Below are 17,073 nucleotides of genomic sequence, written 5' to 3' on the forward strand. Positions count from 1 at the left end.
TGGTTTTGAGTTACCCCTCAAGAGTCACCTGTCAGGGGTTTTGTCTCAGAAGAATACAAGTGCATCCTCATCTAATTGAAAGTAGACACCACTGGGCCAGATAAAGAGACCGAGAAACGGGGAGAACAGGAGAGACGAGGGAGAGGCAAAAAGGAGCAGACAGAGCTAAAATAAATAATTCCTGTGATGCTGCGGGCCAAAAGCAAATTGCCTTGGGGTTTCATGGCCTCTCAGAGTTGTGGCAGAAGCCAGTCACACACATCACATAGCATTACTCGGGATGGGGTTACAGGAAAATGTCAGCCGACGCATAAGGAGGAACCATCGGCCCATAGGATAATTCGATTGCCTGAGGGAGGTGCAATCTTGCATTCCCACGATTCCTCTCTTTCAACCCACACCCTCTTTTCATTGTATTTTTGAATCCATTTTTCATTCCCATTTATTTAATGTTTTCAATTCCGTTGTTTGCTCTAGTAGCCACGTATATTTACACATGTACTGTATTATTGTAAATGGAGGCTACTGTGCTCAGGCAATGGGTTGCCACAGTATATTTTCTGTGCAGCCCCTTCTTCCATCCACATGGGAATTTTATGGGCCATTGGTTCGAAGTGTGGCCTCTGATGGCTTGATTTACAACATGATCTTTGTTTAAAAAAAAAAAGAAAAAGAAAAAGAAAAAAAAACCCTCCCCTCTTGTCCTAATGGACCCTCACAGTATTGTGGGATACATGTATCATTGGCCATGAAGCAAATCAAGCCCCTTCCAGTTGCTCTGTGGTTGTAGACTGTATGCAATGCAAGAACACGCAATTATTTAGGAATATGAAGTGAGTCACTGCATTTTGTATACCTAAAGCAGATGTTCAGGTTTCAAAATCTTGTGTTTCATACCTCTATTATTTAGATCTACCTACCTTATAGTTTTCAAACCCGTGAATTGTTGCGCGAGTTGCAGCAGCTGCATAGATGCGCGTGCATTAGATAAAGACAGAGAGAAGGATGGAGAGAGCAAAAGAAAAAGAGACAGCAAGAGAGTTCAGCGCAGATATCTGAGTGCGTCTGACAGAGAGGACAGCCCTGGAGGCAGGTCCCAGCCCTTCAGCACCGAAAATGACACATGACTGCTTTGACTTTTGTCATCCCCTGTCTCCCTCCGCCCCCAAAACCAAGCCTCCAACAAACACCAAGGCGGGCAGAGATACACACACTAACACACACTCAAAGACACACAGTCGCACACTGTATACTGCTTAGATTACATTATCTTTATCCCCAGGACATGAGCCCTCCTTGTTGGATGACATTTGGGCTTGTGCAGCACTAAGGTTACCTTTCTTTGCCCCTGAGTTAAAGATGCCTGTCTGCAGCATGCATTTGAAATGAAGGACGGGAAAAAAATCAGATGAGAAAGATTTCCAAAAGCACTTTGATCAGAGGCATCAACAGTCACGCACAAACTTGTTAAGCAGTATGTAAATTTGGGCTGATACTGAATAAAGTTGCCAGAATGGCATGAATCCATTGTGCTGCGATGATCAAAATAAAAGAGGGCTTCATACGCTGGAGGGCAAGAAAGTCACAGACATGAAGGTTTTTTTCCTTCCTCTTTTTTTCTACAAAGGGGCTGATGGGATGCAGAGAGGAGAGAAGGAGGGGAGGGAAATGAAAGATAGGGGAAAGCCTGGAAGGATCTCAATCTAAATTAGCCGAGTAGAGGGAAGACTGTGCTGAATGAGACATATAATTAAAACCAAAGTGATGAAAACATCAGCACTCATTCAGTCACTCTCCAGATGAATTTCCAAAATTGCTGCTAGGATGATCTGAAGATGTTTCAAAGCTAAAGGTAAATCTAGCCTATTGTTAAATTACACCGATTTCCCTGTTTACTCTTTTCTGGGCTTTCTCTCACCATCTCTCTTAATCTGCCTCCCCCCTCTCTCTCTGTTTCTTTAGCCTTCCCTTGTTCCCTCTTTCTCTCCGTCTGTCACCCTGAGATGAATAGATGCTGTCACAGAGACTCTTGTAGGCTGTCAGCTTTTAAACAAACAGTTAGCAAAAGGATCACTTTCACAAGAAAGCCTCCCACTCTGAGGTGAGAATATCGAATTCAGCTTGGTGTGTCCTGTCCATACAGGAGGTCCCACTTTTCCACAGAAGCAACATGACCTCACATATGGACCAGAGTCTTGCCTCATCTCGTTGCATTATACAATCAAACTAAGTGTTGCATTGAATCATTGAATTCATATGACTGCTTTGGTAGCTTGGCAGTGATATCGCTGTCCTGTGTTTTATCCTTAGTTCTGAAAAATTTTATTTATCCTGGCAGTCTGCAGCTTTAACCAAAGATCTCTGGCAGTTAAAGAGGAAGCATTCTAACTGAGGGCCCTTTCCTCCCCTCCAGTATAGTGTACCTCCAGTAAATCTGTCCTCCCAACAACAAATGTCCCCGCACTAAAAAGGCCTTTCAAAAAAAAAAAAAACAAGCCTGACTTTTGTGAAGAAAAAAAAAATCAACCCCCTCAGGTGTGTTCCCTCTCACTCTTCCTCTCTGCACCTGCACTGAGTCTCTCAAGTCCTCCGTGTGTCTCTCCACACAATGGAGACAGTGCATAGCCTCTGGCGGCTCTCTCCAGCTGAGAGCCACCTCTCTCCAGAGGACAGTAGAGGAAAACTGCCAGCACTAACAACTGATCCTGGCAGATAAAGGAGCAGATAGGCGAAGAGAGAGTGCCTTGGACAATACTCACCTCATCCTGCTGCTTCCTAGCTTCAAGACAATGCTCACTGTTGGGAGAACATGTAGATGATGAGTAGGTTAAGCACACAGTAAGAAAGAAACCCTTTTTTGTAAGATATATGTTTATCAGAGCATGGCTTCATTTCACATGTTTATGGTCTCCACAGTAGCTGGAAAATTCCCTCACACTGATTCAATTTGTGAGCTTAAACTGTATCGGTCATCATCCATCGTGTCAGCTCCACCACAAGCATCGGTTGCTTGTTTCAGTCTTTTTCACTGTGTTGTAATGTAGTAGTGCCAGGCCAAATGACCCAGCCACCGGATCAGTGTACCACTCACACTCCTGAGGGCAGCAGACTGCAACTGCAGTTAGGCGAGACGGCCGTCGCAGGTCGCCGAGGCCACAGCTGGGAACCCCCAGGCCAAAGTGTTGACCTGATGTGATTAAATGTACATCCAGCTGCACAAAGGGGATAATACGTGGAAATAGTGTTACTCCCGGAGATTTTGTTTTTTTTTTTTAACTGATGTAAATAATGTTTTGTGTCGGAATCCATTCGGCCGGAATGGCTTTGCATACTTTTTTCTCTCCTAATTTCTTACTGATCCAGTCCAGTGTGTGTGGTCTATAAGAGCCAAGCTCCTGGTATTTGTCCTGAGAAAGACCTTGATAGGAATGGGGTCTGAGTGAGAGTGCTTATTTTATTCTCTTCCATGCTGCTGCAGGCTATGGCTGTATTAATGCAATGGCAGGGATCTTTGAAGTTGTGACTTTATGAGACAAAAGCTAATTTCCTTTCCTTTGTTCATTATCGAGAGAGACTTCCAGCCGGGCGGAAAGCATGCTGTGCTAATTATTCCATTCATGAGTTGTCTCTAAAGTATGTAATGGATTTCACTGGGCTTTCACAGGTAAGCAGGGTGATATGGTGGATACACTTGTGTCAACATATTGGTTTGGAGCGATTATACCTTTTTAAATTCATTTAATCCTCTCTGGAAAGAGATGAACAAATTTTCATCTCCTCAAACACCTACTGTTTGCAGAATCAAACGGTAGAAACCAACAGAGTTGAGCTGTAACTTCAGGTTGCAAGTTCGTTGTAACTCTAAATTGTGGCTTCTGCATAGCTGCACTTTCACTGATGTTTCAACAAACATATCTTCTGCAGACTTTTCAGACCGTAGCCACTTTGCAACAAATTAAGATCTGAACCCAGTTTTCACAAATGACTTTCAGAGTTTGTAGGGCCAAGTTAGGCATGTGACATAATGGGATTTCCATCTTTCCCTGAAACACATCTTGGCAGAGCATGAAGGGAAATGCATTTCACTTTCCATCTTTGCCACATACCAGGATTCCACCCACAACACCTGAGCACTCCCAAATGAGCAAGATGTGTGTGTTCTGCCACGGTTGTACAATATGTATCCTGCCACTCAGAGTCAGATCAGACAACAAGAAAAAAGGGCTTGTAGTGGTGACACAAGCACAGCCACATACCTCCTCCGCTGTGGCCTGACACACCTCCTCCTCCTCCTCCACCTCCTCCTATTCCTCCTCCTCTCTCCCCCCACTTTGTTTGTGCTCATTTCATTCCGTGTGCAGCCTCCTGGCAGGCAGGTCAAGGTTTACCCTCGCACCACACACCATTTCCCTCACATGCTGCCTGGGGGAGGAACACTGGAGGCCCAAGGCAAGGGCAAGCCCAAACAGCTCGCACTACACTGCCGCCATCACCACCTCTAACCATACGGATAGGAGCAAATGCTAAGCTGAGAATCACACTATTGGATCTCTGTCTTTCTCCTTTTTTCTCTCTTTCTTTCACCAATTATTTCACTTTCTTTCTTCTTTCTTTCTCACCTACCCTTTATCTTATTGTACATTATTGATTTCTGTCAGTAGTAAGGTATATGTCTATTAACCGACAGATTTAATAGAGTGACAATAGAAAGATACTCATTTGTTCCCCCCGTAGTGTAAGTGTTCATTTTGAGAGTCTGATACTAACCCTGGCTAGAAGCTAGTGCTGGATTTTTAGCTGTAAATGGAAAACGCCTGTGGGCTTTTCATTTTCTGGGCCCAGACGTTCCCTTCATGGTGTCGGAGCCCTTGTGTTCACAGAGTTCATGTTTTGCTGCAGGGCTTTTTTTTATTTTGTTTTATCTCATAGCTTAGACTAGCAGGGCTTTAACTCCCAGAGGACTCCTGCGTAGCAACAGCAGAGATCAACAAAGTAAGTTTGTTTATGTTGGCTGTGTCCGCATGTTGTCGACTTATACATTTCTCAGTCTCCATTTCCTGCCTCTCCTTGCCCCAGGGGGAAGGAGCCCTCTAATTGGATCTTGTTCTAATTGAGCCTAATACTGGAGCTAACTGGAGTTGGGCCCTGTGGCTAATGAAGAGCTGAATCAAAACTAAGCACTAAAACTTTGACTGCATGTGTGTGTATGTGTATGCCAGCATTTTTTTTTTTGCTCTACATTCTGTCATGAATGCACCACTACTCATTTCAGTTTACTCTTTGATTTATTATTATATATTTTTTTGCACGTTGTTAATGTTCTGTGCAACGAATCCATCTCTCCAGACGTAGGAAAAATGTTGCAACAGTACTTCATCAAGTTATTCATTAAAAAAAAAAGAAAAAATGTGAATCACGCAATTAAAATCATCTCTATCTCGTTCACTAACTCATTTTCATGTTAAGCGTGCTTCAGATTCTCCACAAGAGGAAGCTATTCAGTCAGCGTCAGGCCTGTTGAACACATCCAATCGTGTGCCACTAACAGCAGGTCAGACCTGCATGCAGGTGCTGCTATCGCCACCTACAGCCAAAGCTGTGTACACAGTTGCATCACCTACAGGCAGTGAATGGTACTGCTTTTGTTTTTTCATTTATATTTATTTAAATCTTTCTACGACTATGATTCCTTCGTTTTTCCACTTATGAGCTAAAATAAAACTAATGGTCATAATGTAAGATTATGGAATACTTAATCCAATTTCATGCTGAAATACTAAGCTATATTATTCATATTATATACTATATTAGTACTGTATAACCATTCAGTACTCAGCTAATAATAACTTCGGCTTCTTATTTAAATTGCTTATATTTTTCCTCTTGCTACACTTTTACACTTTTCTACTCTTATATTTATTAGGCTAAAATCAAGACCTGAGTCCAAATTTTGCACCATAAGCATGTAAATGTGAGCTGGTATGAGGATAAAGTTCCTTGTATCCAATATAGAATACAATAGCAAATAAGGGATATAAAGCACTACATGTTTAAAGATGAATATTTTGTTAATTAATTTCTCCTGAATTTTCCCCATTATGAACTGATCTTACCAGTAAAGTTTTTTCAGACAAGTGAGCCAAAGCATTAACTTCAAATGCTCAAATATACTCACACACAAACAGATTTAAAAACAGAACAGAAAAACAGATTTAAAAAAGGAGGAAAAATCAATCTCGTCCTAATTGCCTGTAGGCGGCATTAATGCCAAAATTGCAGAAGGTTTTACTTTCGTCGCCTGTAGCTAGGCCATTGTCATGGAAGACATTTCAACGTGTCACAGAGGGAAAAACACAGGTGTAAATAATAAAATTAATGGTGCTGAATACCATTCAGCCGCTCCTGGTATTGTTCGCATCGGCCCACTGTCTTAACGTAATGGCTTAGTGGCGACACAAAAACAAAACAGAGCTGTTGTTTTAACAGCAGTTGTGTGCTTTTTCTCGATGAGAAATGAAAGAAAAAGCCTAATTTGCACTTCATCTTCATACATTCAGAAACAGTTTGTTTTCTTTCTAAAAGCTGGCACCGATCGGACTGGTACTGCAGGTGTGAATTTGTCGCCAGTGCAGCTTTGTGGTTGGATGATAATGTGTGGTCCTGGTGTCCAGAGCTTTGCATCAATGCCACTCTGTGCCTTTGTTCATTAACTCAGCACAACATCAGACACTGCAGCTGATGAAAACCCATTTTCATCAGCTGCAGGATTGATTTTTTTTCACTTATTCTTTTCTCCTATCACACTAAATGCCGATCCGCTGAGTATAAAATGGAACGAGCCAAGCACAGGCTACAGTTTTAACAGCAGCATAGGCAACAGAGAAATGGAAATGGATGACGTCAGGTTTGCTGCTAGAGGGCTGAAAAACAAATGACTTCTCTTTTGCCTTCAGGCTGATACTGTCTTTTTTTTATATTTTTACCTATCTGCAAATCATCTTGCCTCTTTACATAAGAACAGACTCGTATGTACCTGTGTGTGAATATACCAAGTGATAGCAACCACTAACCTGTGTTATGTGGCACTCTCCTACAAATGACCATTCAAATCTTTTTTTCTGCTTGAGAAGAAGATAGTTGAGTTACCTTTTCTGGGGGTTCATGGCCTTTGAAATCACCACATATTCTAAAGTCCACAAAAGCCATCGTTCTGCCAGGATCAGCCAAAGTAAATATCACACACATACGCAGGGCTGAAACATACACACCTCCCAAATCATACAATTTATTAACATATTTTAGCAAAAGTAAAAAGAATTTCAATTGCTCTGTTTTTATGTGAAAACATAAATAGTTTTTAGCCTGTGCAAAATTCTGAGTTTGGCATTCGCTGACAGCCCAACCTCACATGTCTCAAAAAGTCTTACTTTTTAATTAGGAAGCTACTTAGCTGCCTTAGTTATTATGATCGCAAGTCCATTTTACGCCTTCTTTGCATGGATCTTGGAGGTTATTTTGGGGAAAATTAGCTGGCAAGATGTGTTAGCTGCAGGTGTTGCTGCAGTGAAGCTAACTGGTAGCCAGTAGATACCAGAAATAAACACGGAAATAGTACGGGTACACTTTGAGCATACAGTTTAACGTTCTCTCCACGCAACCGCTCATCTCCACTGCTAAGAAACAACAGCTTGTGAATGCCATGTGTGTTGTGCCATAACATAGCTGTGGTCAAGCATTCAGTTGGCCACATATGCTTCAAATCCATTCTCTCAGCTCTGCGCCGTGCAAACTGCTGTTTTGAAGCTGGCATTATTCAATCTTGATCTCCAGATTGTGATGTCTTTCCAAGCAGTTGCTTTAGTTGGAGGCCTGCGAGGCACAATCTAATACTGCACAGTGTTGGTGACTACCACCAGAGGGGGGGTTAGGTGGAGACACAGCACTCCAGGTGGGCCAAGTTGCACCCCACTCCCCACCCTTGGGTGTTCTGCCATGTCTTGAGAAGTAGGAGGGCATGGTAAATGGTTCCAGAGAAAATATAGCCTTCCAAGGCTCCTGCCTCGAGGCTGTAGCCCAGAGGCCAATATGAAGATTGGAAACAGATGAAAGGCAGAAACTTAGGTGGGGCCCTTGGTTGCTCATATGAAAGCCAGCTGGATGAAAGCATTTTCTTTAGAATATAAGAAATATGTTTTGTTAAAAGACTCAATAGACTAAAGCTCCCTTCTTTCTGAACACTTGGACATGTACAGACCTGAGAGAGTGTTTTTCATGTGCTCATACTTGTTCAACAGTGGAATTGCGTTGCCTGAGTAGCCCTCCAGCTCTTGTCTTGTTTGTTGACAATACTAAACAAATGGTCATAAAGCCCATTACTCAGGGGGAATGAAATGAAACCCTGTGTACGTGTGTGTGTGTATATATATATGAAGATATATATATATGTGTGTGTGTTTTTGTGTCTGCATGTGTGTGTGTTCTTGTGCGCACAGCCCCTCCCTAGCCCTGCAGGTTTCTCCAGGGTTTCTTGTCACCCTATGTCTTGGAGGTGAGAGGGCGGGTGATAATTGAACACTCTGGCACTTTTAACAAATGTATTGAAAGGTGGAATCGAAAAACCTGTTAATGAGATTTTCCTCCCCGGGCAGTGCTTAGGGTTATTATTCTTATGATTTTATTAATCTAATGAGTTACTCAAAGTTTATTTTCAGGTATATTTCTTCCACTTACCCTATAGGGATCCTGTTTTACTAGCCGCTGTTCTTTAGCAGCAAACAAACTTTATTAATAAATCAATTTAGTGTGCTTTGTAGGAGGCCACTGAGACTCAAGCAGTGAAGATTTTGCAAACTAAACAAATGACAAGACAAGGACTCATAGAGAGCAGTGTGAATGATGGAATAGCACTGGCCCTGTACCGAGGTGCACATCTTTGTACTTGGGTTTGTTTACCTCACAAGATGGCTCCTGGCTTAGGGAATGGACCATGAAAATGGCTGCTCTGTGGTGCCTGCAGCACTCTATATAGATTGGAGTTTTTCATGTGGCAGTTAGACTGCTGGGATATACACCCCAGGGGATGTGCTCTCATTAAGGACAGTAGCTCTGGGCACTTTTGCCCTGCTTCCTGTGGCCACTGACCTCCTTCTCACCCGTGGGCTTGCAGCTACATCACAGTTCTGGTTCTTGGTCTCCCTGTCACTCCCCAACAAAGCCTCAGGGTTGTCACATGACTCAAGTGACTCCTGACCTGCCCGGCCTCCTGCAACCCCTCCCCTCCTGTTGGCGAGCCAGTCGAAATAATCACAGACAGCTTAATCCCCCCCCCACCTCCCATCGCACACACACACACACACACACACACAAAATGGCGGTCATGTCCTTGGGCTTTTGAAAAAAGAATTTCCTAAGTTGACAGTGTCAAAACATCATGCTCAGAAATGGCAAACTTCATGTGTCATCTTAAAGCAGTACAGCTGCAACAATGTTCTTGTGGAAAAAGTTTGAGCGTTACAGTAAGCCATCCATCATGCTACAATAGTCACTGAAAGCAAATTCAGTGATAGAAAGCACCTGTCTTGTCGGACCTTTACCTTCAGCTCAAGCAAATACTTGAACCTTGCTGCTTGAATGGACACAATGGATAATAACATTGCTTCGTCACTGTCCTCCCTGAGCCATTTCTGCAGCCATTTCCTTCATGTCGTAGTTCCTTTTTCGCCACAAGCCAAACCAGCTTGTGAGGAGCACCTACAGGTGATATAAGATCCTGACTAAGGTAGTTAATCATTGATCAAAAAAACATTACTGAGGACTTGGGGCATTATAGCTCTCCGCCTAAAGTGCATAGAAAAATATCAATACAAATCCCCCTGATCTTTTTTTAATTAAAGGCTAAAGGCCTGATGCTCCCTGTTGCTATTGAATAGAGACTTCAAAGGCCCCTCATTTTCATTGTCCATTTTATGAAAGAATTAGAAGCAAATAAGCAGATTTTATAAGAAAAAATGTCCTGCTCACATTGACAGTATTAGTACGTGAAGGACATGATTCGAAGAGGTAAGCTGTGGGGTGGCCCTGCATAGCTGATTGGTGGATTGAGATATCAGACCAGTTCTCATCAGCACCACCCATACTTATACCTGCAGGCGAAACAATTTTGTCCTCCACTAGTAAGCAATTAGATTATATTCAAACACACATACACACAGACACACACACACACATACAGCCTCCACAAACCGTATTCCCCCTATGCAGCATTCTGCTTTCCTCAATATGACACTTACTTCCTCCATATGTGTGAGTTTGTGTTAACACAAGGATGTAGGCAGACACACACACACACACACACACACACACACCCTGTAGGTATAAGGTTCCAGTTGGTATATCTCTGTCTCTAAGCCCCAGTTTGATGCCCTAGACTCATGGTATCCAACCCCCACTCTTTCTGCATCCCCTCAGGCTTCTGTGAGTGTGTATATGATTGTGTTTGTGTGTGTAAGATGGCTACTGAACCAAGAGGGCATTGTTTCTCTCCAGCGGGGTTTCATAATTGAACGTTCAGATTTATGCACTCATTCAAATGGATACTAAAAGTAGAAGTGAAACACGTAACCATGCTCCATGCTTGAATTATCCGTGGCAAAACTGAAACTCAAGATCCAGCTCGAGATTATTGTTGTAAGGTATCATGCACAACTCCGGTTCTGGATGTGTTTTTTTTTTTTTTTTTTTTTTTTTGTGGCTGCACATGCGATAGATAATTACACGTGGACTGATTGGTAGATTTCCACAGGCAGTACAAAAAAATCCGGTCCGTCTGCATCAAGCTGTGCGTTTCTTAGGCACATGTGTGAGTGAAGCAGGGAAGAGAAAAGACAGCGGGCAGCAGGGACAAACCCGTCAGCCACTCAGATCACATCAGGTCTGTCTGGACACATTGGAGCACAGCGAGCCTGATGGGATATGCCCCCCAGGAGTGCGAAGCAGGCCAGATGACATACAGACACAGGGGCAAGCAAGGAAGGAAGAAAGAATGGAGGATGGCACATCCTGTCTTTAATACGCAATATGTTCCAGTAACATGCATACAATTATGAATGGTAACCCTGACTATATTATGCACTAATTATACAGTAACACCATACCGTCACAGACATGCGCTTGCATACAATCACATGTACTGAGGCATCCAAACGCTCACACACACGCACTCCTACCCCCCCAACAGACGCTCACACACGTACATGCATGCGTGCTTAGTGATATTGCCATAAACATGTAGCCCCGGATCTCACACCAGATAACCTACATCTTAAACAACACAGCACATATGCTAATGTGAAATGTGAAAGCGTGATGTTTATGAGCTGCACACGATGCATATGCTTCTGTGTGTGAGTAAATGCACAGACACGCTTGGGTACATATGTCCGCAGGGGCAAAATGGGAAATAGACACTTCTCTTCATGCCTGTTCTTTAATTGGGGCATTTATTGTTTTTTTTTTTTTGGTGGTGTTTACTTCATTAAATTAAGGCACATTTCAGAAATGCAGCACGTTTCAAGGTTTATATAAGCAAAATGATGCTTTCAGCCATTAAGTTACAAATTAACATATCTTTATGACTGTGGGATATGCCAGTTGAAGATGCTTTTACATTTTCACACTAATCAACTTGACTTTAACATGTTGGATTTCAGTTTGATTTGCTTTCATCGCAAATATTGTTTCTCCCCTCGGCTGTGTGTGCCTGCACGTGTATTTGAGTGGAGCCGTGCTGATGTATCCGAGTGTGTTCGCTTGTGCTCTTCTGTTAGCTGTCCACGACACCTACATGTCAGTGCAACTGTTCTACTCTTTCTGAAAGAATCAGAAGATGTGTGAGCAAAGGAGGAGGTGTTGCAAGGACAAAATGAACTAATGTTGAATATTCCGTATTGGTTTTACTGTAATTCTTTTCTAATTCTTAGTTTATTCAATTTCATCTCCTTGAGGCTGGTAGGTATGGAAATGAGGTCTGGTCTTTTTTTTTTTTCGTTCCCCCTTTTTTTTTCTTTTTTTTTTGCCTGTGTAAATTGCAGCTATCACCTCAAGCCTTTTGAACAAGATTACCCAGATGGCCTTGCGTGGTGTGCCTGAAGTTTTATTTTCCTCCTTTGCCTGCTTTTCCTTCTTGACTGCAGGGGAAGGGAGAGGGAGCTGGGAAGCCTCCTGAAAGCTCTGGGCAAAGCCAGGAGGCAGCAGCTGTGGCAAAAAGAGATCTGGGGGAAGAAGAAGAAGTAGAAGAAGAAGAAGAGTGAGTTGAGGTGGGAGCGCTGGGGGGTGAATGGGACTGGTGCAGGGGGCGTTGTTGTGTGCATTTGTGTGTGAGAGATTCGGTGGGGAGGGAGGATCGAGGTAGGGGTGGGGGGGGCAACTAAATTCTAAAGCTGAGAGCACCAGCCATTATGAACACTACCCCCTACCTGGCTTGGCTGTCAAGGGGACCGGAATAACCCTTGGAGTACTCAAAGAGGGGGCTGGTGGAGTGGGCATGTTTCTGGAACAGGAGAAAACTACGAGGGGGCGGGGGCGAGGAGTGTACGTGAACATGTGTTTTCAGTAAGGTGTTGTTTGTAGATACAGCGCAGTGGGTCCCAGTGTTAACACATCACTGTTCACATTAGCAATACTTACAATTCAAACGGCACAAATCACACCATTAAATGCCAGGATTTGGTGAAAAGCGTGATAAATAGCAACCTCCTGCCCAGGTGATCATTGTTGTGCGAGTGCTGGGATTTGTCATTGGGTTTCCACTCACCGTGCCCTGGACATAATCTGCTGCTGGTTTTCTGCCCCCAGGATGAATATGATTTTAATACATTAAGGTGGCCTAGAGATACAGAATTATGCAAAGTTAAAGTGTTCACCTGTTTATTATTCTAACATGCAACAGCCTCCATCCACACTAATCTCCAAAAGAACACACCCAACTCCCAGATTACTGATCTTGGCTCGGAGGCAACAGTGAAAGGAGATTCTCACCTGAGATAAGGTGAGGAGAGGAACAGCAGGAGTAGGAGGAGCTGCTTATTTCACTTAAAATGTACTTACAAAAACATAATACTGGAGGAAAAGCTGACGGGAGGCAGCAGCGCCCCTCTCATTCCTCTGAAGTCACACCAATCTAAGAGACAAGCCTTTAATTTAACGCACTCACTCGCACGTGAATTTTTAACGTAGCTGTTCGTACTGGTGAGATAGCACAACAACAACTCAGCATGTCACCAGATTGGTCAGCCTTTCCTTTATATTGCAGTGTGTTGTTGGATTGTTCTATCTCAGCAACAACTTTTCAGGTGCTGCTGCCAAAGATACAATAGTAGGCTATCACTGTTTGTTTTCCCTTCCTCCATTTGTTTGTTTGGTTAAGGTTTTGCTCTCCATCATAATGAATCACTTTTTTTTCATCTTGTTCTTATTTATTCTCATGGCTGGAGGTAGACTGTGGTGGTTGATGAGGGGCTGAAATGAACTGAGCCTTAGCCTTAGCCCGGGGGCTGGCGCATATCTTAGCATAAGTGATGGCCGACCGGAGGGCTCGAGCCTGGCTGAGAGCGCCCTGAGGACAGCAACTCTGACAGATCATGTATTTATAGGTCTGTTGAAAGACCTCTATTGTGTCCCACATAGCCTCAGAGCACGTCTGTCCTCTGTATTATAATAAAGCCGCTGGCCTTACCACTATGATGGATGTGTGGCCCTCGAATGGCAAACTCCAGAATCATTAGAGCACTCCTTGCATGCAGGACTACCTATGGGTAAGTCTTGTGCAGGGAGGGGTGCTACCGGTGAGCAATACAGTACAGTTCAGACCTTTTAATCATTTAATTATTAATTCTCAACCAAAAGAGGAGGAGCGGGAGTGGGGTGGAGTCATGAAAACACACCGAGGCAGTTTGCTGATGTTTTTGCCAAAGGGTGCATTCGCAATTATCTCAGTGGCTGAAAATGCCCTCCAGGCTTTTTCAAAACAGGTCAGAACATGGACATCTACAGCATTTACAGGTAGCATCACCAGACAGATTTCATTACTGCTGAACATTTTACCAAAGCCAACATTCCATCACACCGTCAGTTTCAGTGATAAGAGCCACCGAAAGCAGCGCACCGTTTGTATTAGGAGAGGATTTTTTTGTTGTTGTGGGTTGTTGTTTTTTTTGTTTTTTTTAAAAAAACTATTTAATAAAAAATATAGGCGAGAAAAACAGAACTTGCTTGAATATGTAACCCCCCCCACCACCACCACATACACACACACACACACCAACCCCCCTCAAAAAAATAGCTTGACTTTTCTGTGCCTTAAGCCTCACAAGCAGAGTGCTGTTTGAGCTGTTTCCCAATCTCATGTTCTTCTGTTACCTCTGGAGTAGAATATAAATGATTCCCTCTCAGTGTACAGTGTATGCCAGGGGGCCTGCAGCGACCATAGTCCGGTCTAAAATTCCTCACTGCAAGCGCACCATAACTCAAGGCCTGACTGATAAATAAACAATGGAAAGTGCAGCATGTTGTGGAGCATTACCTCAAATCCTCCACTTGGAGCACTGTCACATATTACAGCAGAGGTGAGTGTGATAAAGGTTGGTGTATAATAATCGACTATTTTGACAAAGAAAAAAGCCAAGTGGAATTGTTCTGTCTCAACACAGCACGTAAGCAACACCATCAAAAATTATTAATTAAACATTAATAATTAATAATAATAATTACAAATGATTCAGTCAGGATTTAGAGAGCTAACAGAGGAACAAGAGTTCTTTACTTTCCCCTTTTCTTAAAACGGTACACCACAAATCAATTTAGTGGCGATATAGAATATATGTATATCCCAAAATAACAGTTGTGTAATGTCCTCTGGCTCTGGAGAAGCTTTGGGGTGTCTCACAAAATACATTGAGAGATCATTTGAGTAATTGGAGCTTAGCTTTAATGTTCATGCTTGCAGCATGGCTAAAAAAATACCAGTCTATGGGTTGACCCACAACTTCAGTCCAGACTTAATTCTAACAGTGTGCTTTGTAACATGTACCCGTCGGCTTTGGAGAAAAATTGCAAAACCTACTGAATGCACTGGAATGAAATTCAGTTCTACATTTGTGTTCACCTCAGGAAGTTGTAATAGTGTTGATTTCAACAGTTCCTTTCAATTTTAATAAGGTTTTCCTGACACAGCACCAGTTTAGAGACGCTGTGCTGTCCAGCTTTATTTATCACAGATGAAACTACATCTTCTTATGAACTTCATATTGTAACACAGTGAACTAATACAGTGAACATTATTAACATTATATCTGATAAACATCATCATGTTAGCATTGGCATTGCAAGCATGCTGCCTCTGTTCACCGCACTGCTGTGTTAAATAGGCTACAGCTGTTATCGTGATTAGAAGTTTTGTTAACTGTAACTCTAAAGGCCTTGGAACTCTATACTTACAATCTTGTAGTACGGCGTTTAAAAGCCATTAAATGGTGGTTGTGCAATACAAAATGGACTCAGTGTTTTTCAGCTAGACACATAGTGTGGACTGAACAGATATTTCAGCTCCTTTGCACACATTTTGAGCAGTCTTTTAAAATATCTTCCTTGTGCATGCTAGTTTAATAGTAAATCTACTAATTCTACTACTAAGGCAGGCAGTTGAAAGTTGCTTTGAGTTCCAACAAGCAGAAAGATATAAAAGATTATATGTTACTATGTTCCAGCATAAACAAAGCATGCAGCACACTTCTCGATGAATTTACAGCCCAAGAATTCATCAATAGGGGCTAAGTTACATTTTTTTTCATATTTAGACTGACCTGATTTTACAAATTAAATTTTTTTAATTTCTGTAACTCAAGCAAAACTGCTGTGACATATTATTGTACTTGCGAGTGTCCATTTGAGATATTATCCTACCAGCAATTGTCCATCTAAGAACATTTAAAGCCCCAAAGACTGTGGAGGCATTCATCACACAGATGAACTAATTTTTCCACTAGAAATAATGGCTCGAAATATGTGGCCATTATATTATAATAAAGGTATTTATGAGACTTCAGTCTCACAGCCTGACTATGAGATATCTTTGAAAATTTGAAATCAGTTCCTGAGGCTGAGGGTGGGGGAGGAGGGGAGGGAGCAAGAGAGAGAGAGAGAGAGAGAGAGAGAGAGAGAGAGAGAGAGAGAGAGACAATGAGAAAGAGAGAGAGAGAGATAGAAAGAGAGAAAGCAAGAGACTGAGAGATAGATAGATAGAGAGAGAGAAATGGCAAGGGAGAGGTGTGGGAGTTGTGTTTTGCTTTTTTGCCACAGGTTACATTTATAATTATCTTGCTGGCAAAAAATGGCCAAGAGGCTTTTTCAATAAAGTTAGGAGGCACCTACAGTGCAAAATATTACCTACAGATCAACACAGAAAAAAAGAGAATGAGGACTGCAGATAGAACAAGAATAAATCCAAAGTACAAAGTATATCATCATCTAATTAGTGTATTTAGTCAGGACATTCATTAGGAGCATAGCCACTGCTTGCACTAGTCTGTAGAACTGAGCACAGTGAGGGCTGGTGATTTAAAGAGGAGGTGAATGAGTCCATCCACTGACCTTCAGTAGTGGTGAGTAAGCAGAGCCTGGGGAGCAAGGGAAAGATGGCCACAGCCACTTTCCCCAGGCCCTGCTCTGCCTTTTGATGACTAGAAATAATCACTAGAGAGAAAGGAAGTGAAAGAGACATGATCACAGACATGCCACAGAAAAGAGGAGGATCTCAAATTACTTTATTCTCCTCAAAACCCCTGTCCTCCAAAGGACTGGAAGTCAGTTTCTTAATACCATTCATCTTTTCTCCATCAGGCTGTGTCCTGAGAGAAACATATCTCTAATTCTTTTTCAAGTTAGTCTAAATCCAGGAAGTGGGAGAAAATAGGGCTGGACAGGGTCTCATTATACATCGGCTGCCCCACAGGTAACAAACTTAAAAATCACATAGGGTGCATAAAAAGTACTGCTGAATTTTAAACTAAACACGCGTTC

The sequence above is a fragment of the Echeneis naucrates genome, chromosome 17 (genome assembly GCF_900963305.1).
Source record: "Echeneis naucrates chromosome 17, fEcheNa1.1, whole genome shotgun sequence".
NCBI lineage: Eukaryota > Metazoa > Chordata > Actinopteri > Carangiformes > Echeneidae > Echeneis > Echeneis naucrates.